Source organism: Panulirus ornatus, chromosome 32 (assembly GCF_036320965.1).
Source record: "Panulirus ornatus isolate Po-2019 chromosome 32, ASM3632096v1, whole genome shotgun sequence".
In the NCBI taxonomy this organism is placed as follows: Eukaryota; Metazoa; Arthropoda; class Malacostraca; order Decapoda; family Palinuridae; genus Panulirus; species Panulirus ornatus.
In genome coordinates, this window is record NC_092255.1 from 21,770,680 (window position 1) to 21,796,766 (window position 26,087).

Consider the following 26,087-nt stretch of genomic DNA (forward strand, 5'->3'; position numbering starts at 1 on the left):
ACCACAACCTGACCTCCTGTGACCCAGCAATGACGTCATGTAAGTGTCCTCACCACAACCTGACCTCCTGTGACCCAGCAATGACGTCAGGTAAGTGTCCTCACCACAACCTGACCTCCTGTGACCCAGCATTGACGTCAGGTAAGTGTCCTCACCACAACCTGACCTCCTGTGACCCAGCAATGACGTCAGGTAAGTGCCCTCACCACAACCTGACCTCCTGTGACCCAGCAATGACGTCAGGTAAGTGTTCTCACCACAACCTGACCTCCTGTGACCCAGCAATGACGTCATGGAAGTGTCCTCACTAAAGCCTAACCTTGAATGACTCCGTAACGGCAGGTATCAGTCGGTCGTGGCCAGACACGCATGCGTGTGGTCACGACCAGTGTTAAGCTCGGCCACCTGTGCCCAGGTGTGCAGGGTTCACGTAAAACACACGCTCATTACACACTAACTTTCTTTCAGTGCTGGAGAGAGTGTGTGTGTGTGTGTGTGTGTGTGTGTGTGTGTGTGCGCTGATGGGTACAAAGTCTTCCGTCATATTGCCTCGTCCTGACCTGATCATGTCTATTAATCACCCCACACCCCACCCAGTAAAGTCTGTTAATCACCCCTCAATAAAGTCTGTTAATCTTTCTCTCCCAATAGTCTGTTAATAATCCCGAAATAAAGTCTGTTAATCACACCCCCCAATAAAGTCTGTTAATCACCCCCAATAAAGCCTGTTAATCACCCCCAATAAAGTCTGTTAATCACCCCCAATAAAGCCTGCTAATCACCCCAATAAAGCCTGTTAATCACCCCAATAAAGTCTGTTAATCACCCCCAATAAAGTCTGTTAATCACACACCCCCAAATAAAGTCTGTTAATCACACACCCCAATAAAGTCTGTTAATCACCCCCAATAAAGCCTGTTAATCACCCCCAATAAAGTCTGTTAATCACCCCCAATAAAGCCTGTTAATCACCCCCAATAAAGTCTGTTAATCACCCCAATAAAGCCTGTTAATCACCCCAATAAAGTCTGTTAATCACCCCCAATAAAGTCTGTTAATCACACACCCCCAAATAAAGTCTGTTAATCACACACCCCCAAATAAAGTCTGTTAATCACCCCCAATAAAGTCTGTTAATCACACACACCCAAATAAAGTCTGCTAATCACACACAATAAAGTGTGTTAATCCCCCTTTCAACCCACACACGCTAGCGGCACACAGCCCACCTCCCCCCAGCGGCTGCAGAGCAGCGAGGAAGCAGGGTCGCTGAAATCACCGCACTGTGCCACGTTTCTTAGAAAACCGAATGTCAAAAAAAAAAAACAAGCCAGCACATCTGACACACACACACACACACACACACACACACACACACACACCTTTCCTACGCTCCGAGCATAAACTCCGCTAATCTTCGTCTTTTTTAAACATTTTTTTTTGTTTCCATCCAAAGATTCTAGTGTGTCAGTCATTGCACTGGTGCGATGACCCCGAACGTCCAAGACTTGATGCCACCGTCGCTTGTTCGATGTGACGCAATGTTTGGCATTTCCGAAAATGGGGCAAACTGTCTGACAACATCACAAATGCTACTGGAACCCCTGTCGAAAAAATACTGTAATTGTAAACTATACAGATTCTAGTTCGATTCCCCAGTGTCTATTTTGTGTTTAGAATCGCTTCGTTGTAAAATGACATCCCTGATCACAGGGTCCTGCTCATTGTACCAGGTTGTGTTCACCTGTGTATATCCTGCTTGCTCAGTGAGTACTGTCCATCACTAGAGGAAGGAGGAGGAGTCCTTCAAATACCTCGACCACAACGGTACGACCCGCTGACCACAACGGTACGACCAGCTGACCATGACGGTACGACCAGCTGACAACGACGAAACTACCCTCTGACCACAACGGTACGACCAGCTGACCATGACGGTACGACCAGCTGACCATGACGGTAAGACCAGCCGCCAATGACGGTACGAACAGCTGACAACGACGAAACTACCCATCGACTACGACGGTACGACCAGCTGCCAACGACGGTACGAACAGCTGACAACGATGAAACTACCCATCGACCACGACGGTACGACCCGCTAACCACGACGGTACGACCAACTGACACGACGAACCGACCAGTCTACAACAATAACCTCATCCTCTAACCCTCTCTCTTGTGGTATACAGAATACAACAAACAACTATAGTCTTTATGGCCTCCATGATCAATCCTGATTTCGCGTACCCTGTGCACACACTCTGTCTCTAGTGAACCCGACCTATGATGAGTCTCCCCCGTAGGTTTCATGGCGACATCTGGCATACTTTGATGACGTTCGTGACACCCGGATCTACAGCCGTGACGTCACATGAATACTAAGACACGATTGGCATATGGGTGATATTACAGCCATACACGTCACATTCATTCCAAATCATGATTGGCTGGGAGATGACGTCCCGACAATACGTCATAGGGGATACCAAGCTACGATTGGCCGGAGAGTGATGTCACAACCATATACGTAACGGCAATACCACATACAAATAGGCTGTAGGGTTATAACGTCATCTCGTACGTCACGGGTTTGATGTACTGTGATGACAGAAAGGTGTAGAGCAGGAACTGGGTAGGTACTGTCGTACTGAAGTGTTACGTCCCATCGTGCTCAAGGGTTACGTCCCATCGTGCTCAAGGGTTACGTCCCATCGTGCTCAAGGGTTACGTCCCATCGTGCTCAAGGGTTACGTCCCATCGTACTCAAGGATTACGTCCCGTCGTGCTCAAGGGTTACGTCCCATCGTGCTCAGGGTCACGTACCGTCGTGTTCAAAGGATTGCGTGACCATATGCCATCATAGCCTAGCACGGAGCATTACCTGTTACAAGCCATAAAGACTACATCATTACCTCCACGTGTGTTGGACCCAGTACATCTGCTATACTGATCTACACACCCGTTTTATGACATGCAAACAAGACACTTGTACACATACGCTGCTCGCCACACCTGTGAACATGTGTCAGTGACGTATGTGCTCCAGGCCAACACAAACATGACTCAAACGCACACGTGCGAGGTGCTGTTAACATGGTGTAACTATGTAAAGGAGACCATTAATAACAAGCTTGTCACAACTGATAAACTCCATGTCAAAGTCACACACACACACACACACACACACACACACACACTGCACCCGTTACAGGCCATGAACTCAGTGCCGGTCGTGTCATAACACTATGGCTGTCATAAGTCATGAGTATGCCATGACACTACGTCTGCCATCAAGCATACACCATCCCATGACACCATGTCTGTCATAAGTTATAATCACAATACCTATCATGCTATCATCATGCCTGTCATCATAAGTCATGAACGCTACCATACTGGCTTTATGTTGGACTACAACACCACAAACTTTCTTATTGATGTACTGTAACTCTACATACTGTCTTCGTGTACTCTAACATTACAGACTGATTTACTGATGAACTACAGCAATACAAACTGTCAGGAGGAATTTTTTTCGTACTTCTACTTGACGAAGGACCTGCGAAACAATCATTAGTTCAAAGGAAACTTTTCTCACTACCAGATCTTTATTTCATTCGAAAATCTTCCTCCTCTCTTTTATAATTATGCTCCTCTTTTTAATCATATTTGCGTCCATTTTATAATCAACTTCATATTTCTTTTTCTTGATTCCCTTTCCCTCTTGAATCATCTTATTTTGTCATTTTCAGCTCCCGAATTATCTTCCTACTCCTCGGTAATTCTTCTTTTACCCTAAACGACCCATGATTTTATTCAAGGTAGCCTTCCCTCATAAATGGCCTTCCTTGTCAAGATGGATCCCACATTAATGAAAAGACAATTCCTTCCATAACTGGACGGCCTCCTGGTTAAAAGCCGACCCTCACACCAAACGCGAAATGACCCCAGTGAATGGCCACAACTTACCGTGCAAGAGGTCACCTCAAAGACCAGCTACCTAGCCTGCAAGAGGTCACCTCAAGAGACCAACCTCCCAGCCTGCAAGAGGTCACCTCAGAGACCAACTCCCAGCCTGCAAGAGATCACCTCAGAAACCAACCTGCCAGCCTGCAAGAGGTCACCTCAAAGACCAGCTACCTAGCCTGCAAGAGGTCACCTCAGAGACCAACCTCCCAGCCTGCAAGAGACCTCCTCGAAGTCCAGCCCCTCAGCCCAATAAGGCACCTCCATCTCAATAAACACAGGGATGCAACCAGGTAGTCAAGTCTCCCTAAACACCGCCCTTTCCGTTCCCTTACCACTCCCCTCTCACTACAGGAGGCAAGCCTCCCTTACCTGCCATCCTCTACCTAAAATGCCGAACCTCCCCTTAAATACCGCCTCCTCATTTAACGTCGGTCCCTCTCCCTGAAATACCATTCTCCCTGTAAATGGCCGACCTATCTCTACCAGTCTGGCCTCCCCCTAAGTGCTCGACCAGCTATATGAGTCTCGAGTATGACCGTAGGGTCGGTAATAACACACATGTGTTTAAGTTGTTTGGAATCACACCACCAGAACTGTTAAGTCCTTCTCGAATGCCCTCTCCCAACAACCCCCCCCCCCCCCCTGTATCTCTCATGGAAATGAGAACCCCATAGTGTACTCTCGGGGGTCAGAGTACAACACTTAAATATATGTGGAGATTTAATACCCTAAGTGATGTACTCATCTCTGGGGTCACACTACGACACTTAAATACACTTAATACCCTAAGTGATGTATTCATCTCTGGGGGTCACACTACGACACTTAAATAAACTTAATACCCTAGGTGATGTATTCATCTCTGGGGGTCACACTACGACACTTAAATACACTTAATACCCTAAGTGATGTATTCATCTCTGGGGGTCACACTACGACACTTAAATAAACTTAATACCCTAGGTGATGTATTCATCTCTGGGGGTCACACTACGACACTTAAATACACATAAATAACCCTAGGTGACGCATTCATCTCTGGGGTAACAACAGCAGTTGATCATTATCTACGATGTACGTCATAGTTCCCAGGCACATTTGTGGATTATACCAGCACCTGCGGCAGCTCAGCGCTGGGGTCACGCGATAATGTTTGCCGCGGTGTACACTGCTGGTGTCACAGTGCCGATGACTAATGGGGTGACGGCACCACTAACATTTAGAGCTTGTGTGAGGGCGTAGCATTATGATAGCTCGGTACATCACCGTGGTGAGGGGTACCGAGGCTCGGTGCTATATACCACTGGAACATGATATCTCAAGGGCTCAGTAGCGCCTCTTGCGTTACTGAACCTGTGAACTACCGCAGTACGTTGAGCACTGAGGTGGAGCAGTCAGTATTATCAAACTGATTCTCTTTTCCACCTAAAGGTGTTACCGGACTACCTACCCCCCTGCATTGTGGTTACTCCACGAGAGAGAGAGAGAGAGAGAGAGAGAGAGAGAGAGAGAGAGAGAGAGAGAGAGAGAGAGAGAGAGAGAGGAGGGAGGGGCTCGTCACCTTCGGCGAAGTTCTATGATCGTCAGGGGATGAGGAGAAGTACAGTTTCATCGAGGAACTTCCCTTTCTATATGAGTCCCTCACTTCCCCTGCTACTGTATGATGTGTGCAGCCTCGAAGCTGCAGAAACTTCAAAAAAAGAATAATCACCGAATTCAATCATTTGCTACAAATCTGCTCCTCATTATATCTTATCTATTACCAGCAATGAAAATTCTTTACGTCAATCACCAACAATGGAACATAAATAACTTTACAAGGTTTTGTCTCATTATACCTGCAAAACTCTTCTATAATATGACTCTTATCTCTAATGATCAATTACTCCTGTACTGGTACTCTGTCCAACACATATCTGAATGTTTCTCTGGAAGTGTTATTAATAAACAATGGAACAGATCAGTTCCTTTTGATGTGATACATCATCAGTGAAGTGATGCATGTAATATAACAGTGGAAGGATTTATGGAGGAAAACATGTGGTGAAAATATAACTTTATGACACCTGTTTGATTCCCTCGTAAAGACAGAGGTTTTTTTTTCCGTTTTTCATATACCCGCTCACCCGTTCCATTTAAGCGAAGCAATATCTGGGACAGATAACAGAACCATTGTGGAAAAATCATCTCACGTGTCACCCCCTTCGCTTTCCCTTGTTCCCACCACTTCCGAAATGTGCCTCTCTTTACTCATCCTCTCCACAAGTCCAAACCATTTCAGCAAACCCTCTTCAGTTCTCTTACTCCTCAATGTAAATGTGCTTGAGATAGGCAGCTAGTGTGGTGTCTGATCCCTTCCTGGTGGAGGTGAGGGTGCAAGTTTATAAAGGCTTTTGGAAAAGAGGAAATGCTAAGAGTGAAAAAAATGCTGCCTATATTAGACTAACTTCAACCATCAATAAATCACTGCCGTACAAAAAGGAAATACCGGCCACTACCACAGTGAACCTAAATTAAGAACCTACGCCATGACACTCCAGTACCATGAGGAACCATCGCTCAAACACCAAGGATTTACCATTGGGAACCACGGCTTTTAGCTACCATCCGCTGAAAAAGGGGTAGAAAATACCAAAGACCACCTCTACAGAGAACCATCCTCACTACGATAAAAACCGCAGCGAATCACCTTCACAAAACTACCATCATCCAGAAGAGCCACCATCAACATCAACAACCACACCACCACATGAAGGAGGGAACCACCACACGATGGAGGGAACCACCACACGAAGGAGGGAACCACCACACGAAGGAGGGAACCATCACACGAAGGAGGGAACCACCACACGAAGGAAAGAACCACCACACGAAGGAAAGAACCACCACACGAAGGAAAGAGCCACCACACGAAGGAAGGAACTACCACACGAAGGAACCACCATCTCCTCCACCACGAAGAAGAACCAACATCACAAGAAGGAGGAACAACCGCCTCCACCACCACACAGAACCACCATCAAGAAGAACCAACACCACGAAAGAACCACCTGCCCCCTTGTGGGTTGTGACGGTGGGTTGGGGGTGAGGGGAAGGGGATGGGATACTACAACTGTGAAAAATGCCATTACAGCGGGTCTAGATTCCAACCTGTCTGAGCCCTCGTACCTGGACCTGGCTTGGAATCTGGGAAGGTGACGCCAGGGGTACAGGGTCTCTCTCTCTCTCTCTCTCTCTCTCTCTCTCTCTCTCTCTCTCTCTCTCTCTCTCTCTCTCTCTCTCTCTCAAAAGTCTGGACTCCTAGGCAGGGTTCAGTGTTTACCTTTAGTTCAACAAATGTTCAAACCTGCGCGCCACGATCTGGCATGCAAAGTGAACAGTCGCTGAACCGAAGGTAATGAACTGAATTCTGCTCATACTTCTCGACTTTTAAGACACCCTAAACAAGGCTGAGGAAAATAGGGGCGGCGTTAAATTTTGAGGTAATGAGACCTTGAGGAAACACACTTCAGAGAGTATAAACTTCGATAAGTACGTCCGTACCTTGGTATTATATCTCTAAATGAATGCTACCCGGGATGATAATGAAGCACAGCAATTAGACTAGTCCACTTCTTCTTTTCTTTTTACCTCTGCACAAAGCCTTAATTTACATGTGTTATTTAATAAATGTTTGTGTACCATCATTAAGTTACAGGTGGATTATTCTCATCAAGATATAGCAGCAAATACCTGGCAAATTTAGTGATGGTGTTTTGTTCTTTTCCAGACTTCATATACGGGATTCATCTGGCTGAGACAGAGTAGTAGATCCTCCCAGTCTTCGTCTATGATCGTTTATATAATTGCAGGCTGAGAAGACAGTTTGTATGCATGCGTTTTGATTATTCACCACTGGAGATTCAAGTGTTTTTTCTCCTTCTTCTTCTTCTTCTTCTTCTTCTTCTTCTTCTTCTGGGATTCATTACTGTCGTATTATTCTTTACGTGTGGCAGAATGTAAAGGTTCCATATGAGATCGGAATGAGATAAATGAGTAATGCGTTACTTTCGGAGGAGATAGAGAAATCCTTGATGGCCCCAGGGCGACACCGTGGACGTTAGGTGGCCTTTATCTTAATGAGATCTGTACGAGCTCTCTTGTTCCTCTGTGAGCTCCCTATCTTCACACTGCTATATGGCCGGGAATTAAGTGTTCGTATTTCATGTATTACAAGCTTAAGCCAGGTCTTGCTGGGATACGCACGCCGCCTGGCCTCTATTTACAACGGGAGGTTTCCCTTCTGACCCAACTTCGTAAGGTGAATTGGTTCCTACGACGAGGAACATTCAACTGTAGACGGTGGGATGTTTGGTGGGTTCCTACTTAATCGCAACGCCCCCCAGAGGGTCACTAAGATAAGATACGCCACCCATTAGAGGTCAGAACAGGTTTATCTATTCATTTATTTATTGATAAACGGGCTATTTATTCATTACCTTCTTGTACAATGAACGATATAGCAGTACAGACGGGTTCAGGACCAAATGTGACAGATGTATGTATACGATCAGGTTATCTACCCAGTACCGAAAGGCGTACTGACTTAATTGTAAGTACATGGGGTTCGCTCTCTACCACACGATGAAGATAAAACAATCGGAATCTAACCAGAAACCCTGAAGCATCATTGTAGAGGGATTTTGCATCACATCTCAACCTTGAATCCTTTCCTGGCGACACTCCCTTTCTTCAAGAGTAACATGGCTCGTTTTTCATTCGATAGTCTGCTTGAACTTCACTAAGAAGCGTAAATTCTTCGTTCCAATGATGCAGAATATGATGACAAAGTATCATTCTGTTGCCATCACTGGTCTAGACGGTAGAGGGACTTGCTGCCTTAAGGACTGTGGGATCACATTCGGCAACAGAAGGATTTAATCGCTTGGGAATTCACTCCTGAGATGTTACACGATCTATCCCCTTGAATAAAGCAAGACGACTTCTGAACACAACAGTAAGACTCTTGAGCAAGGCGTTACGGGTCTTAAAGGATGATGGCTTGGCCCTACAATTGACCTTTAATCCTTAAAGGTCAGGTCAAAGACCATGGTATCTTTCCCAAGGGCCTCATTGTCGTGTTCGTGCTATGTCGTGTTTAAGGAGCTCAAGAAACACCACAAATCAATCAAAACCAACAATTACTTAAGATGCAGGATGAGGACTACTGGCTCGAGTTGATAGATCCTAATTACTTTCTAATACAATCAAAATATCCTAATTTGATTAAATGAGTAAAATGAAATGGAATCTGATTATTTGCTCAAGCTTCAGCGATTTTTGATTGCCTGTGTTTACTTAAGATAGTTGATTTTGTCATTTACTTGAGATACAGTAAATCTTAATTATCTGTGTATGGTACGACACGATGAACCTTGATGATATGCTTGAGATTATGATCCTTGATTGTATGTTCAAGTTGAAGACGAATGGAATCTGGATTAATTTGGTGAACACAAAAAGTGAATCCTGATTATTTGCTTAAGATACGACGAATCTTGTACTTGCGCTCGTCACCATACACCGAATCTTCATTAACTACTTGAGATGAAATTGATCTTAACAACATGCGCACAACAACTACACTAAATGCTTAGAATATAATGAATATTAAGTGTTTTTATCAACTCACAATGAATTCTAACTTTGTTCTTTTGACGCAATACAAAGTCATGACTGCAAAGCTCACGAAAAGAGGACAGATCAGCCACACGAATCACAGACGAAACCCAGAATTGAACCCAGACCTTGTCATCTGTGTATTGATATACCCATACTTCCAGTGTACGAGCTCGATGTCTGTTGTGTCCTAAGGCCGGGTTGATTGTCTCCAGTGTATCAACGCTTGGAATATATGTTTTTCCAATGTCCCACAGTTTGGGCTGGATACTCTTCGTTTCTTAGTGTTCCTGTGTACAAAGTGGATGCCCACTGTGTTAAAACGTCCCCACCAGCGATCCAGAGTTAGACATGGATATGCCCATGTCTTCCACTGCATTAACTGGGTCTCTCCGAACGTTTTTTTTTTTTTCAAGTGTCACGGTATCTTAGATGGGTAATTCCCAAGTGGCCCCGATGTCCTAGAATCCTAGAATGATAGCTCTGAATGCCCCCATTATCTCCTGGTCACCTGTCCTCAAATGTCCTCGTGACCTGGTGTTCTAGGTCAGTGTGAGTGTGTGTGTGTTCAGTATACCAGGTGTTCCGCCTGGGTGTATCGGAGTGGTCCTTGGTTTCCTAGTGTCCTCGGTGGACATCCTCAGTGTCCCTGTGTACTGAGTGGGTGTCCAAGAGTGTCCCCAGTGTTGCGGGCCAAGTACCAGATTATCCCCCAGCATCTTGACTAGCTGTTCCGGGCGTTCCAGTGTCCTGACCGCGTAACCCCAACGGTCACCAATGTCCCAAGAGATGTCCCCCGGTGTCCCAGGGGTCCCGGATGGCGGCGGCGGTGGTGGTGGTGGTGGTAGGTGGGTGGGTGTCCCCTGGTGTTGGGGAGGGGCGAGCGAGGCGACTGTCAGCGACCATCTATCAGGGCGATAAAGCCAAGGGAACATGCTAGGCTAATGGACAAACCGTGTTGGAATTAGGCAAAACAAAGAGAACACATCAATTAACCCAGCCCTTGAGTTGTTGTAGTCATGTCTGGGAGACAAGGCCTCCATGGCCTCCATCCTCAGGTATGAAGGCAGGCATGCAACCAGCGCCCTACACCTGATTTAGGGCCGGGGACCCTAACTCCACGGGCCCTCAGCTGTAAGGGCCGATATCGCCGACGCGGTATCCCCCCAGACCCGGGTCTGCTGTAGTCCCAGATGTCATTCTGGTGAATCAAATCTTCATTTGTATTCTGTAGCGACGTAGCGTACACGCTCTGGCCCTACAGCATAGGCACCGTACGTCTACAAAATGCAAGGGCAGCGTCTGCGCCCAGTGGTGACTTCACCTCGGGGTCTCTCTCTCTCTCTCTCTACCCATGCAGGAGGAGACAACGCGGGAGGAAAAGGAGAAATCAAGATTCTATACATTACTTTGATAATGTACTGCTGCCACCGTGATCCATACAGGGCAACTTTTTTTGAGGGGGAGTTCCAGTCGGGGGGAAGTTTTATCATCCTAGTGGCCCGTATAAGGCGGGCGGTACAGCGTGTGCCCGATAGTGAGGTCTCGCTCCTTTAATTGGCAGTTAAACGAACTTTGAGCATTGAATTTAATAAGGATGGTTGGGTGGTAAGCCGCTACTGTGAGGTCAGGGGACGGGTGATCATTAGTCAACAATATAATGGATTTTGCCTCACCCTTACCTTACCACGCCTCATTTATATATATATATATATGTGTGTATATATATATATATACAGAGAGAGAGAGAGAGAGAGAGAGAGAGGGGGGGGGGATGTTAATGTCTGTTTGGGTTATGTCAGTACTTCAGGCCATCTCCATAATTCCAAGATAATTGCATAATGAAAACCGCAAACAGATTGAGACTGAGCATCAGAGAAAGAGAACTGATCAGCGTGTCTCAAAATTGCCTGAAAATCTCTCTTATAAAAACCTGTGTTACAATATTCTTTGAGACGTCGGCTTCCTGTGATTCTGTCTTGAATCCTACCTCTGACAAACACCACAAAGCATCATAAATGAATATGACTCATATATCTCAGAACCCAACAGAATACGAAGACCTGCATCTTTTTGGTTTTGATACGTCTTAGTCACTTTTTCTAATCCTATTCTATAAACTTTTGCCTATTTTTCGTCTTCCTCTATTCTTATTTTCTTGAATATAATACTAACAGTTTCTTTAATCTTTTGTCTCTGAAGCTTTCATTCTTCGTTTTATCATCTTTTTCTTTCTGATGCTTTGTCTAGCGAATAAACTGACCAAATTACTCATCCTTATCAATCACCACTATTATCAGTATCCAATCACCACTATTATCATCAGTATCATCCTCGTTATGAAAACATGTGTAGATCGTTTTCCTCCGGGTGTGGGAGCTTCGTTGATAACACACACCACCTCTGTCTTAAGGTCCAGTGAGGCCTTCTGGCTCCTTGACGTTATAGAACGCTTCCGCTAACACCTGTCACAGTTTGAATCCCTCGAGCACCTAAGAACGTACGGCCCTTGAGCACGACGGTACGTACGGCCCTTGAGCACGACGGTACGTACGGCCCTTGAGCACGACGGTACGTACGGCCCTTGAGAACGACAGAACGTACGGCCCTTGAGCACGACGGAACGTACGGCCCTTGAGCACGACGGAACGTACGGCCCTTAAGCTAGAAGGCATGGCCCTTAGGTATGATGAAAAGACATTGAGTCAGGTCATCAATAAATACTACAGTCTCAAATCAAACTTAAAGACTATGAAACTAATTCTAGAGGGGTTAATCACTATATACAACGACTCATACCATATAGATTAATGAACCATTACGAAGTAAACTTGTCTCAATAAATAAAACACTACAAAGCAACGAATAAAATGCTGGGAGGATGCTATCACAAACACCCAAATTCGTTATACAGAAATTATATGTAAAATGAGAAGGTGAAATGTCGTAAGCTTTTGCTAAAGCCTTTCAAACCCAGAGGGGTGACAAACGCTAACTACTGAGGGTGTGGAAGTGCTACAAATGCCTCTGCTAATATCTAGCAGTGAAGTGGTCGTGTTTATAACAGACGGGGTTTATCGCCAGGAGTTAATGACCTCTGGCGCCAAAGACCTTGTCATCTGAACAAGATAAGAAGCCAAAAAAAAAAAAACAGAATTGAAAAAAAACAAAGATATATGTCTGAGTATACTGGACCCTTGTGAACCTATACAGAGTATTTCTCTGTTTGATTTGGAAAAGAAAACAGAGGAATGTTGAGCAAGTGTAAAACTCTCGAAAGCAAAAAGGAAATAAAGTGACACACAAAAGATGTATCCCCTCCTGTCTAGAGACTCATTACATAATACAGCTTCTATACACGTTATATTATAGTCTTGTACATGTGATAAACACTGCTGACCATCTTTAAACATGAACATTAAAAATGAATATAAAGAATATCCGATCACACCTCCCCTTCAGCTAGTTGAAGTTTAGAAGAAGGTGAAAAAGAAATCCTTATAAGTAATATTCGAAGCAACTCCCTTGCTACCAAAGAGAAAACGGCCCGTAGAAGAGAGAGAGAGAGAGAGAGAGAGAGAGAGAGAGAGAGAGAGAGAGAGAGAGAGAGAGAGAGAGAGAGAGAGAGAGAGAGAGAGAGAGAGAGAGTGTACTACAGTACCTCCTACCTGCCACTAAACTCCTGTACATTTGGAAACATCGAACCGAAGGTTACGAAATGCTGGGAATGTTGGTGTAGCGCCTCTGTCGCCGGGGCAGTTTCAGTGGCACTACCAATGCAGTTCACACCTACTGGTCACGAGAGAGAGTGTGTGTGTGTGTGTGTGTGTACAGAACCGTTCCTACGACCGCACAAAACATCAACATCGTCCATCGTGCTGCGCAGTGGGATAACACCGCGACGAAAGCCCACGCGAGTCATGGGTTCGAGTTGGAACTGCTATAGCCTTCGAGAAGTCTCGCTGAAATGAAACACGCAGGAAATGTGCGTCGAGGGTACGGAATGTCGACCATGTGCAAGTACACATGTGTGTGTGTGTGTGGGGGGGGGGGGGAGTGAGTGAAAGTCTCCCCCTTGTTACGACTGCTGAGTAGTATCAACTGCGTCATACTGACTGACCAACTCGAGGGTTGTACTCAAGTCTGCCTGTACTCTGAGACACACTGTATCCTTCAGTAGCACAAGAATGTAAGGGTTCTCGAAATATTACAAAACTCAAAATACCATTGAATAAGACTCTTAGCCTTTCCAGACCCACTGTATTTACTATATTACAGGAACGATGCATAGAATACATCACTATACATGAAGACAACATGGCGTGATACCAGCTCTTACCTGACCGTATTTTTTCTCGTTGTGTCAACACGGTGAGGTGAGGTGAGGTGAGGGCGGGCCTGTAAGCCCCGTGTTAATACTGTCATCTGTATACCAAGCCTTGATCCTGATTTCAAATTCCCTTCAATTCCACCAACAGGATTTTACAGTTGGTTCTAATAAGCTCAGTGTTAAGACCAACCTGACCCATAAAATCACCTTTACTGTTCCCTCTCGAGGAACCAAAAACGCGAATCGCCCCACACAATTAATCCCGGCCAATACTCCGGTTATCTTAACAACGCCTTTGACAACAAGTTTCTGTAATAAACTCTCTGGTGTCATCCAGACTATTTCATCCCATGAAAACCGGCCTTACGCTGGGGAGGTATAAGGACGACATTTGTCAGGCGAGGCAGAGCTGACCCCAGCTAAGGGTTGGGGTTATCTTAACAACCATGCGTCAACAAGTTCCTGTATAAACCACCTTGTGTCCCGATGGTCATTACTGATAAGGCTCGATAAGGCAGATATTAACCCTCAGCTTGGCCACAATCTGGTTTGTGACCTTTAATTTGAAATGCCTCAATCCTGCGCGCGCACTCTCCTGTTACGAATATCTTTTCTCTCGTATGTTCGTCTTCTTTTATGGGTTCCCTTCGCCTCATGTCTCCAGTACCAGTCCGCCTCCTCCGCCTCTCACGTTTCACCTTTTTTTTTTTTGTTTACAAAGTTCCAGGTCTTATCTCTCCTTTTTTCCTTTATTTGACACGTCTGATTTCACTCTGAGAATGTATTCAGTGTCTGATAGGTGGAGAGAATGTACTCAGGACCTGAGGTAAGAGGGTGAAGAATGTACTCAGGACCTAAGGTGGGAGAATAAAGGTAAGAGTGTAAAAAGTGCACTCAGTACCTGAGGTAAGAGTTGATAATGTTCTCGGTAACTAAGGTAAGAGACTAGAGAATGTACTCAGCAGATGAGGTAAGAGAGTAAAAGTGTACTCAGTACCTGAGGTAAGTGTAGATAATGTACTCAGTACCTGAGGTGCGAGAGTGTAATGATAGTGAGTACACAAGCAAGGAGAGGCAAGCGTAGGTGAGGTGAGGGACCTGCCCAGCGAGCGTCGGGCTTGGGCCAGTCACCACCACCCACTAACACGTATTTAATGGCTTAAACCAAAAGTAATGAAGCAAATTCAATTACAGCCACAAGCAATAGCGGAAGGCCGGGCGCCCTCCATCAGGACCTCGACATGTCCACAATTAATCAATTCGCAATATAAATTATAACGTCCCTTCAATATCTTCTTTGTTATGCATATGAGGATTGCTAAGAATGGGTCGAGCGTTCGTCTACCACGACTTGCTTTGACGTCATGCGCCCCCACAACGCTCTGCGACGCCCACAGTAATCTTTGGACAACCCCAGTGGCCAATCGTCACATCCGAAAGGTAGAATTTATCAGTGTCGATCGTTAACTTAAACAGTTCTGTCTGCCTATATAAATTCCTACTGGACTCCACTAACCGTAACATATTCTTTATGATGATACTAATTTAAGCGATGTCCATTGTAATGTTACCTGTAATTCATCATTATCAAGTATAGCTATGATATTTGTTATGATAAATATCTTCATTACTTTTAAAGACTAAATTCATACTAGCGTTCATAAACCTCGGAAATATTTTGCGACTGTTGGTTGACAAGGATTTCTTCATGTGACTGGGAATGTGGGGATCATTTACCACATTCAGTGTACCTGTATCAGTGTGTGTCATGCGGGACAAGAGCGATGTAGCTAAGTGGTGTCAAGTTCCAGTGGAAGACAAGTGTGTGGAAACCAAGCCAGGCCAGGGAAGGGCAGGGAAAACGAGGCCGGAAGGAGGACAAGAAAGGAGTTTGGTTAATGTATAACATGAGAGAGAGAGAGAGAGAGAGAGAGAGAGAGAGAGAGAGAGAGAGAGAGAGAGAGAGAGAGAGAGAGAGAGAGATCTACCAAGGAATATCAACAGGATATTGCCTATGGTAAAGGTAACGCGTAGGGCTCACCGCGTGCCGTGCTTCTTTCGCAATACGCCCGAGAAAAAAAGAGAGGAGGGAGAGGGAAATAGAGAGAGAGAGAGAGAGAGAGAGAGAGAGAGAGAGAGAGAGATGGTAATGAGGGTGGTGGTCCAGGTGGTATGTCACTGAGGTATGAGGTAGTGTAGTGTGCTTGTGCAGCTTCATCATCACCACCACCTCCCACCCTTCCTTCCCTCCCTCCCTCCCTCCCTCCCTCGCCCTTGGTCATGATGACATGCCGGCCTCACTCTAAGGCTTCCCTGCTCCGCTGCTTGTTTGTTCCTGAGCATGTAAACCGTTTAGGCCAGCACCAAGCTCATGTACTCGTGTCTGGTAAAGGATAACACCAATCACTACACCTGCCACATAGCAGCCTAAGTCTCCTCTGGCCTTCACAACCTGACCCGTGAGGGTGTGGTGGGGTGGTGTGTTGGCTATAACCTCCCTCCCAACACGAACTCTCGAGAGGAGGGGCATCATAGCTCACTGAACAACGGGAGATTCTGTGACTGTACAATACTACTCTACGTCTCGTTGATGCAACACAAGATCGTAAGTTGACGTCCTTCCAGTACAGTGTGAACGACAGGTGCTTTATGCTGTTTCGAATGCATGGACACGCTTGGAAATAACGTGTGATAATGATAATGACATTAGTGGTAGTACTGATAAAGATAATTAATGATCTGATGAGGTAATTTACCCAAAGATGAAAATATACACAAAAAATACACTCGCTATAGACAATGGCTATATATCAATATAAGGAAGGTGTTCTATAAGTTTCTCTGCCAAAGATACATGACTTATAAATCAGTTATTACAAACTGGTTTACCTGTAAATGCCATTATGTAAGTGAGGCAAGTCAACTAGTGTGTGTGTGTTCATACATATGATACAATCGCAACAGTCTCCTATTTCTCCACTTTACCTTCCCTGTCTAACCGTATCTTCTTCCCTTCCTAACCATCAAATTACATAAAAAGTTATCATGCATTATCATTTAAGATGAATACAAAGCTCAGCAACCTTAGTTGACGTCTAAACTATCCTGGACGCAATTCCTTCATTCACCAGTACAAATATTCGACCAAGCGTTTCATCCCCATCAGTTTATCCTTAACGGCAAAGCCTCGGTCTGTGCCTTCTTACAACACTGCGGTCCACCATTATTTCCTATCACCAGCCACCGCAGATATGCCAGACCACTGACAATCTAGCTGGGTGTTACTAGCGGTGAGGCAAACTGCTGTGATGATGTGTGTGGTGACTTCTGTCAAAGAAGTGGGGATACGAGCCTCATCTAATTTCAAAGCTACGCTAATCATTCCGTACCTGCCCTCCCTACAGTGCACATCAGCTCATACACTGCACTTGCGCCTGCACCACACGTGCACCCGCCAGTTCCTGGCGTAGGTGAGGTAAGACCCCTGTCTCCGGGAGGTGAAGCCGAGGTGTCAAAACCCCGGGGGTAACACTCACCGACGTGGGGCTTCACCAAGACCTGCTCCTCCTCCTCCTCCTCCTCCACCTTAAGGCTAACAGGATCATCTTGCTGAATTTACACGGAACCTGTCGGGTCCCTGAGGTAATCTGTGGTGGTGGGCAGGCGCAAGTCTTGGCCAGGACCCCCAGCCACCCTGGCTCTCCTGGGTGGCCCAGGGTCGGGTGTTTGGCACAGAGAGAGCTGGGTGGCTGTGTTCTGCCAGTGGTGGGGAGGGGATGAACCGGTGCTGGGGGTTAGTGCGCTGAAGTAGTGTAGGAAGGTCGGTGTGCTATAGCGGTGCTGAGAGGCTGGTGTGTTGCGGTGCTAGAGTGTTGGCGTATTGTAGTGGTGGTGGGTGATGGGTGTGTTCCAGCCGGTGCTGGAAGGTGGGTGTGTTGCAGTGGTGCTGGTAAGTTGAAAATGCAGTGGTGCTGGGAGGGTTTGTGTATTGTAGTGGTTGGGGGTTAGAGAAAGCGTCAATCTGGTGGGGATAATGAAGAGTCAGAGAAAAAAAGAAATTCTCTCTTCTCTCTCTCTCTCTCTCTCTCTCTCTCTCTCTCTCTCTCTCTCTCTCTCTCTCTCTCTCTTCTCCTAAATCCAATATTCTGGCTTAAAATCGTGAGCGTGTCACAAACCAGGAATTTATTCGTATCCACTGTCACTTGGAGGCTTCATCTCGCTACACTTGACCTTTGATCCTGCCTACAGACAGACAGACAGACAGACAGACAGACACACACACACACACACACACACACACACACACACACAAACACACCACCCGTTGGCCTGGGAACCTCACCTCCACTGTATATTATGGTCACAGTTCTTCCCCAAGTGGTGAACACTACTTTTAGGGATAATACATATATATTGGTGGAAATCATAACGTTAGGGCATAACAAGTGCAACTATGTTTGTCTTCATCTGTATGTCTCTATTAATCCGCTGTAAGCTCTCCGCATTCGCTATATCGACCCTCAGTTCGTCCTACTGATCTACATATCATTCTTGTATTACAACAGTACTCCTTTACATCTTTTCGAACATGTTTCTTGAATGAATCCAAGTTATTCCCTGTGGGTGTTCTAACGAACTTTGCACCTGTCAAAGAAAGGTTTGGAGTCTGTCAAAACGTCCCCTTGTTAGGTAATGCAGTTCTCCTCGCTTTTCACTTCCTGATCCGTAAATCATCTGCAAACAAATTCAAGCGAGAGTCTATATAACTCTCCGGTATGACAATCACATAGATCAAAATGAGTAATGGTCCCGGAACGGAACCTTGTGGCACCCCATTGGTGACCTCAGCCCATTTCCAGAAAGGCTGTCCTGATGTGCGTCTACAGTTCCATTTCAACCTAGATAATCTATCCACTGAAGAGGAACCGCCCTCATTGTGTGGAAGTTGTCATGTCTGCCAGGAAGCCACACAAGTTACCTTGTTTCTCACATCTACAACAATTCTTAAACCCGTTAGCATCAGTTCTGACCTACCTTCCTCTGTCGCTCCTTACCCACTCACCTTCCCACCAGCTTACCTTCCCTTCCTCCTCACCCACCTACTTCTTTCGTCCTCTCTCGCCTTACCTACTTATATTTCTCCCTGAGGGTTAGGGACGGCTGAACAGTCAGCGAGCCAACACTTCATTGATTGTTAAGTGTCACTCCCTTAGCCCAGGAAGCAGCTGCCTTTTCTGTTTTGCCTCACCCGTACGTGGGATTTCGGTCCACAAACACACCTCTCCAGTTTATACATAACATTTGTCAACATGTAACCCTCATGATTCGTCCTTTGTAGCTCGATGTCTTCCTGCGGTGAACGCTACGCGTTAACCCTTCCTTTTGGCAAGATCTCGTCGAAAGTATTTGTAAGTAATCCCCTTCACATACCTACCCTTTTAACCTACCTCCATACCTACGTCCTTCCTCCCTCCCTCCCTACCTACCTACAGTTTGACGACTTTTTTTCCCCCTCCGTTCCTGTCTACCTACCTACTAACTTACCTACCACCTTACGTACTACCTCCTTCCCTACCTACTTCTCATGACGTAAGGTACCCCCCTTGATCTCTAGCCACCCCCCACCCCTCCGGCGTAAGAGCCAGTAGGGGGTTGCAGGGTGGCCGGCAGGGGGGCGGTGGGCCTGCTGGTGGGAACTGCGCTGGGCGGCGTGGTCCCGTAATCACATTAAACCTCCGTATAATTTACGCTGCAGGGTTGCTCGACCTGAGACCCTGCAGTGTTGACCTGTGTAGGTGACCCGTCACGGGGATGACCCATAGTCATAAATGACCTGTGATCTGACCAGTATCACAAGTGTTGGTTATCATCAACTTTATGACCCTTTTTTTTTCCCCCACGACTGTTACACTGTTACCTTCAGTAACCGGTAACAGAATTATGTTGGTAAAACGTTACCGGTGTACCTGAATTACACTGTTCGGCTGTAACACTGACCTGTGTTTGTGACCTGCGTGACGCGCTTGTGTTGATGTATAACTGACTGGTGTTGATAACCTATGCAACACCGCAGTGTCTTGTGTTTCTGGCAAGTGTCGTAGTGTTGGGAAAAGTGTTTATATCTATTAGCGACTATTTTGGTCGCATGTATTGCTAATTGGTACTGTTGGCCTGGGTTAGTGATCTACTGTACTTGACATGCGTAGGTGAACCGTACATTAGGGAAGTGGGTCAACTACCAGGGAGAAGCCAGACATGACCTGATGGAAGCTTTAAGTTTCCCCTCACCTGGTGTAAGAGTCGTCGTCTGAGGCAAGAAGGTCGTAGTGATTTTCCTGGAGGCCACGTGACCTGGGCTTAAGGGGGGGGGGTCGTCCAGGTGAACTGCGGGATGCACCTAACCTGACCTTGAAACGGTGACTCGTCACCACAGGATTACATTTACAGATCGTATCAACAGCTGTAGGTGACTGCAGACGTGATCTCTTGCTTTCTAAGCTTCCTTGCTTTGGTTTCTCTGCTTCTCTCTGTTGTGAGAGGCATGACTTCCTGTTGGCTTCCTGTCGGGGCGTTCCACTGCGGTAATCTCTGACGAAGGTGCTTTCCCCCTTCTACACCCTATCAACAGTGGTGTCCCTCAGGGTCCTTTCCTTTCGCCGACTCTCATTTCTTCTCTACATAAATGGTCTCATTTCAGCCTTGATCCCTTTTCCCTCTCGCCGATCCTTTGTCGATATATATATCCAGGCGAAAAAAAACTTTTTAAAACTACAAAACTACACAGAGAGGAATCAAAAGCCTTCTGCTTTGCTAACTCTCCTGCTATCCGCTTCCCTCTGCCGTAAATGTGCTGCCTTTCTCAGCTGTTCAACAGGTATCATTTTGGCCGTAACTCTCGTGGGTCTGGACCCAGAGCACGTGACTCCTGCTGTTTCCCACAGTTTGTGTGTGGAGACCAGTCACACGAGGGACTTACGAAAACTACACTCCTCGAACAGGGAAAACTTGGAATTGCCTTCCTTCATCTATCCTGCTTCCTAACTATTTCCCATGTTCTTCTCTTCATTATTCTTCACTTCACGTTTCAACCCAGAGGACCACAGCAGGGAAAGAGTTGCTAGCTTGGTTAGTGCGGGAGGAGGGAAAGAGGTTAAGGGAAGGACGAAGTAGGACAGAAGGTTTAACAGGGATAGGAGTATCTAGCATGTGTGGAGACTGGAAGAAAGAGAGGGGCTGGAAGGACGGATGACAAGGGATAGGGACGTGGATTTGGGGCTAAGATGAGGGTCGGCCAACACCCACTGTTACCAGAATGTCAATTACAATATGTGTCCTTGTGTGGAGCCATTACTGGCCGGCATCACCAACACGGGAACACCCTAGTTACTGTCACACCTCCCGCCTTCCCTCTTATTTATGACCATCAGCCACTCACCCTCCCTCTCCCTCTCCCTCCCTCATCCGCAACACGATCATGCCTTCTAGCATCACCCTCATTTCTCATACAACAATTACTTCTATTCTGTATTAGCAAATGTATGAGTTCTCTCACGTGCCTCCTGACCCTGAATATAATCTAATCCATTTTTTGAAATTGTTGGAATTTCAGAGACGACTCTGTATATAAGATTACCTTGTATAATTACGTAAAGGATATTGTCTGTAACACACTGTCTTGCGCTCAATGATTCCATTCGCGTTTTTGGATACGTCTCCATTGCAGTTAGGGCCGGATGAAGTCTGTAGCCAGAGACGTCAAACGTCCTATTAAGAGCATTTCAGCGTTTGTGTAACAACCGCAACACACAACAGTTGGCTACAGACTATAACAACTCTTACAAGCGAAGATTTGGGTTCATACCAACCCTTCCCCGAACTACGACTAGCTTTAACAACCATTACGGTAAAAAAAAAAAAAAAAAAGACAAACGATATCAATCCTTAAAGGCAAAACAGGGACAAGGAACGACCCTTACGGACAATCAGTTGTAACTACAACTCCAGTACAAACCTTTGTAATTACAACTCTAATACAGAGCTGGACATGGCTATCATCTTCATAAATGGATTCTATACAGACGATACAGCAAGGATACAAACCAGGTATCCAAGACAATACACGTCCATCCGAATGTGTTTGAAGCCCACGATGATTATTTCCGAAAGTGTCTGACTGACCTATAGTGAACCAGATCCTATATGGGAGGAGAGCGTTACATCATAAGGTATCGTGTGTGTGTGAGTGAAAGTCTCAACCTGATCGACCTAACGGGTTGGAAGACGAGGCGTCGGCAACATTGTGTGTGTGTGTGTGTGTGTGTGTGTGTGTGTGAACTATCGACACTGCAGGAGAAAATTGTCACAACCTGAAAGTTCATTTCATCCGGCAGATCTCATCCTAACCCTGGGATGAAGTTATTAAGATATGGAGGTGAACAAACGCCCTAAAGGAACACTACTCTCAAAATATGGAAAGGGAACCAGCGTTCCGCAGGTACATTACTCTCATGTTATGGAAGGGAACTAACACTCCAGAGGGTCGGTCCTTTGATGGTATGGAAGGGACGAAGGACAATGCAACCACTGTTCCTCAAAACATGGTAGAGAACTTTACATTAACTCTGGATGAACTGATACAAGCAGGAGTCCAAGTCATCTGACGCGTCATTCATATACATCAAGAAAAGCGACGGTCCAAGACGAGAACCCTGCAGCAAGCCACAGATATATATATATATATATATATATATATATATATATATATATATATATATATATATATATATATATATGCTGACACATACACACTCTCACACAGTTTCTGATGGTAACTCCCCAACTCGGGATAGGCAATCAAGTATAGATAAACAGATAAATATATTAACAGATAAGCTTGAATATATATATATATATATATATATATATATATATATATATATATATATATATATATATATATATATATATATATACGTGTATGTATTTATGTATGTGGTTGGTCTTACGATGCCTGACAGTAACATACCACACCAATAATTATGAAAGGCCACGTCCCTCTTCCCTGGCTGTCTTGTGCCGTGAGAGGAATAACAAGCGTCGTCATCCATCCCAAAGGCTTCTTGCCGCCCAACAAATTATCCGCTAATAAGTCGAATTACACCCCATTATGGAGGAACAGGAATTCAATATTGTTTGACCATCTCACACCGGGGGTTTCTGACTTTCCTTCCGGCACGGCATGTGTGTGTGTGTGTGTGTGTGTGTGAGAGAGAGAGAGAGAGAGAGAGAGAGAGAGAGAGAGAGAGAGAGAGAGAGAGAGAGAGAGGGAACTGGGTTATATTATTATGAGGTTTTGTGGAGAATGAGGCTCAGGAATCATGAGGTCATTTTGGTAGATGATCGTGAGATTGTGGGGTTGTGAGATTTGTGGGACGGAGACAACAAGGAGCAGAGATGGTGAGGGTGGCGAGATGGAATGGAAGAGAAACATCGAGGGTTCCAGGGTGTATGATTACCCTTCATGACACCCCGAGAAAAACCGGAGAAGTAAAGATGAAATTGAAGGGTTGTGAAATTTTGAAATAACTTTTTTTATCCTTTTTTTTTTCTAATCAAGCGACAGATTATATCCGCTGAGGAAAAACTCTGTACTGTGACGTTTTCTGGGTTGTCACTTAGGAGGAGGAGGAGGAGGAGGAGGGGGAGAGGCGGAAAAGCTCCGTCGTGGAGTGAGGGAGGATTGGTGGTGTGGGCTGGAGTGGTGCCGTGTGGTGAGGGTGGGTTGGTCAGGGTGTGGAGGGCAGGGAGTCAGATGAGAGACGGTGGGTTGAACAAGATGTGGCAGAGGTTGGGCTAGGGTGGTAGAGATGGTAGGGTGAACAGGGTGTGGCGGCAGGGGTTGGACCAGAGTGTGGTGGGCTAGACAGGGTGAGGAGCCCCAGGGGGGTAGGGCTTCGGGAGGTGGTGGGTTGGACATGGTACAGCGGCAGGGGGTGGGTTTGAAGCTGTCATAGGGGTACAAGTTACTAGGCAACCTCCTAAGCCCACTGCGGCCCACGATCTGCTCTCTTGTTGAAAAGATTTATAAAGAAATAACCTCACCATAACAAACACCGTGTCCTACGTTTTCTATTCAACGAACTACTTTTCTGAAGTTTTCAGTCAACCAACTAAAAACATCATTCTTCTCAAGAACATGACTAATGTACATCAAAACTGGCCACGTTTTTACCATCTATTTTTTTTTTTTCCTATACTCGGTCATAAGACGTTTAAAAAAAAAAGCCAGATTCCTTCCTCTTGTATTTCATATTACGTATCTGTAATGAAGGGAAATAGTTAAGGTGAGGGGGTGGAGGGGCTGGAACAAAGGTTAACAACATCAAAGCAAGAACATCTCTATCCGCTGTGCCCCCACATCGGCCGCCTCTCATTACCACCATTTTCAGACAACTCATTATCACATGACTTGGCAATTACCCAAGGGCAGTGAGGGAGACAGATCTTGGGTCATGATAGTGCTACTCCTGGTGACACTAATGTAAGGCTCACTTCCCTCTCTTATCTCTCCAGCCGACGCTCATTTCTTCATAATATTTGGTCTTGCGGTCAGGAAACGTACCCAAAGCCAGGCATCGCACTCGCTTGACGTCTGACCCACCAAACACGTCGTACGACTCCCGTCCCACCACACTCTCATAACGACACGTCGCACGACTCCCGTCCCACCACGCTACCATCACGACACGTCGTACGACACCCACGCCATGTTGCCATGATGACCCCAATGAGGGAGGCGGCTCACAGCCGTCAGTGAGGAGGAGGGAGATTAGAGGTGCTGGCATAAACCTCACTGTGGCAGCAAGAGACTCAGTTCCATACAACGCCACCCACACCAGAGGTACGCAGAGGAACCCCCGAAGTGGGAGGCCAGAGGATGAGTGGCACACCAAGGAGTCATCGTCTACGTAACTATACCTAACCTCTACAACATAAGGGAATGACCTCTTAGGGTAAGTTGGCTTGACCCTTTAAGGGTTCGTACCACTTCGCTCATAGGGTCAGTCTCATCTGATCGAAAGTCTTTTGAAAAATCGTGTCAGCAAGATTTGAGGATGAGGCACTGCCTTACTGCACGTAATACTTTACAGTTAAATCCTTCCTGTACATATCACCTCACGATAATTACAGCAAACTAACTAATTGTTGTGTCAAGCAAACCTTGGCTTAATGTACTCACCCATGTGTGACGCCCCAGTATCCTAAGTCCAGCCCTGTTTGTCTTCTGATCTGAGAACAAAAAAAATGCAAATAAATAAATTGGTATACGTCCATACGTACGTACATACACATTAAAGCAACTCACTAAAACAAAATATTAGGATACAAATCAGTTACGACGAAAGAAATAACCCTAAAGTCAAACGGATGATACAATACACACAATTACAGTTTGACCCCATCTTAAATATGGGGCTGATACTTGAAATTTTTCAGATCAAATGAAAGTCACAATGATATCTACGTGACAATGGCCGGACGTTACCATACCCTACTGGCCTGCTTCATGGTCTCAGCACCTAGTCTGGCCTACGACCTTCACAAGCTGGCCTGCTTCACGACCTCAGTAACTCGCCTACCCTCCGACCTTCATGAGCTGACCTGCTTCATGAAGTAAACACCTCACCTGCCCTACGACCTTCACACGCAGGCCTCTTCCATGACCTCCCCACTGGCCTGACTCAGGGCCCTTCAAAAGCAACCCATGGTGGGTTCTCATACCTGGGTTATCACAGGAGCCCTTATCGATAACCTAGGCCTACCTTCAACCTCACACCATCTCCTCTCCCCTTCCGTCTTCACCAACTGGGCTGCCCGTGGTCCTCACCACCTGCGCTGTCCTTGGTCTCCGACAGTGGGGCCCCTTAGGGCCTTCACCAGATGGCCTGTCCACAGGTCTAGGCCATATGCCTTACTTTACGGCTACAACACACCCAGAGCCGTAGGATACTGAGCAGGCAGCCTGCCTACAGCTCCAGCAGCTGGCCTGCCCTAGGGCCATGACCTCCCAGGGAGGTGAGCTCTCCTGCTGCTGATGGTAGATAGGCTGGCGGCAAGCTGTGACCTT

At 46.0% G+C, this 26,087-nt stretch overlaps 1 protein-coding gene across 2 annotated transcripts in view; it reads right to left on the reverse strand.

The window, feature by feature from the left end:
- Positions 1–26,087, reverse strand: part of LOC139759163 (uncharacterized) — a 350,907-nt gene that overhangs the window by 301,290 nt on the left and 23,530 nt on the right. The window contains exon 2 of one of the 2 annotated variants that reach the window (XM_071681207.1): positions 25,200–25,249. The exons of the other annotated variant lie outside the window; for it this stretch is intronic. The gene's annotated coding sequence lies outside the window, so the exon portion shown is untranslated. The remainder of the gene's footprint in view (positions 1–25,199; positions 25,250–26,087) is intronic. 2 annotated transcript variants of the gene reach the window in all.